This window comes from Alligator sinensis, unplaced genomic scaffold (genome assembly GCF_000455745.1).
Source record: "Alligator sinensis unplaced genomic scaffold, ASM45574v1 scaffold106_1, whole genome shotgun sequence".
In the NCBI taxonomy this organism is placed as follows: Eukaryota; Metazoa; Chordata; order Crocodylia; family Alligatoridae; genus Alligator; species Alligator sinensis.
This window is the reverse complement of record NW_005843011.1, coordinates 447,596-448,869: the sequence shown is the minus strand read 5'-3', so window position 1 is coordinate 448,869 and position 1,274 is coordinate 447,596. Positions and strand designations below refer to the sequence as shown.

The 1,274-nt window shown below is 52.4% G+C and overlaps 1 pseudogene; it reads left to right on the top strand.

Annotated features, from left to right (window-relative positions):
- Positions 1-1,274, top strand: part of LOC106723027 — a 19,050-nt pseudogene that overhangs the window by 15,857 nt on the left and 1,919 nt on the right.

Here is a 1,274-nt window from a genome sequence, read left to right as displayed (position 1 = left end):
TCACCTTCCTAGGAGGGAGGATCACTGGAAACAGTTGAGAGGTTTCTCTTCTGTCCTGGCCTCTGCATCGCCACTTCTGCCGTATGAGAAAGATAGGCAGACAAGGATTGCCTTACTGAACTGCCCCTACTGAGCCCTCATCCTAGACAGCAGCTCTGAGTTTGGTCCTAACTCCTGCATCTTCTATACCCACCCAGCATCCCAGGAAGACACTGCTCTAAAGCAAGCAATGTCCCCATCTACTTGCATCGGCATCATCTCTCCCGCTTAGACTAAGCCCCTGCTTTCATGATTTGCCTGGCTCTAAGCAGACAAGGCTCCCCATGTCCAACAGGAGTGCGCCGTGTGCTGAGGCTCTTCCTCGCGGTGATCTGTGGGATTGTGTTCTGGCATGGGTTACTTTTCTGCTGCAGGGCTGGGTTGTTGGGAATGACTGTGCTGGATCTCACGGACACATTGATTTCTTTTAGCTTGTGTGTGACCCAGTCACTGAAGAGCAGAAGCTCCTGAAGGCAGTCCTTTATTTACTTCACCAGCGAGCCAGGGAAACAAAAAACCTTGTCTGACAATGGCAGCCAGAGGACTAGGCAACATCATGTATGGTGCCCCTGAGCAGGTGAGGTTGGAATCCCTCTGCAATCTCTAGAATGCAGCTCAGCTGTAGAGACCAAACCCTGAGGCAGGGCTGAAAGGGTGCGCAAGGACTGGAAGTGTATCCAGATTTGCTGTCTCACCCCCTCTGGTGTCTCTGGAGACAGTTGGGTGTGACAAGTGTAATTTTGGTGCAGAAGTGGGTGCCTTGTGTCTCACAGGCATACGGGAATGGAGCCATGGGGTCATGGTCAGATGAAGTCCCGAGTGCTCTGTGAATGGGAAAGCCCAGAGGTGAGGGGCGTAAGCACTGATCGTTGTGTCGTGTCTTCTGTTTTTACAGCTGAAAAAACACCAGAAGGCCGTCCTGGAGACCCTGTTCCAGGCATCATTCGTGCCTACCAGGGCTGAGATCATGGAGGAGGGCATGCGGGTACTCACCTGTGTCTTCAAACATCTAGGGACAGATGCGGGGTCCCTGGTTGAGGATGCAGTTGTGCACGTCAGGTCCTTTTGTAACCATGTGAGTGCGCAGTGCTCCCCACCCCCATTCCAGCGCTCTTCATTCGGGGCCATTTCAGAGGTGGGAGATGCACTTGCTGCTTCTTTTTCCAGCCCAAACTGGAAGATGTTCAGTTCTGTGGAAGAGATGAGTTTTCAGGAGGAAAAGCAAGTGAAGAGAA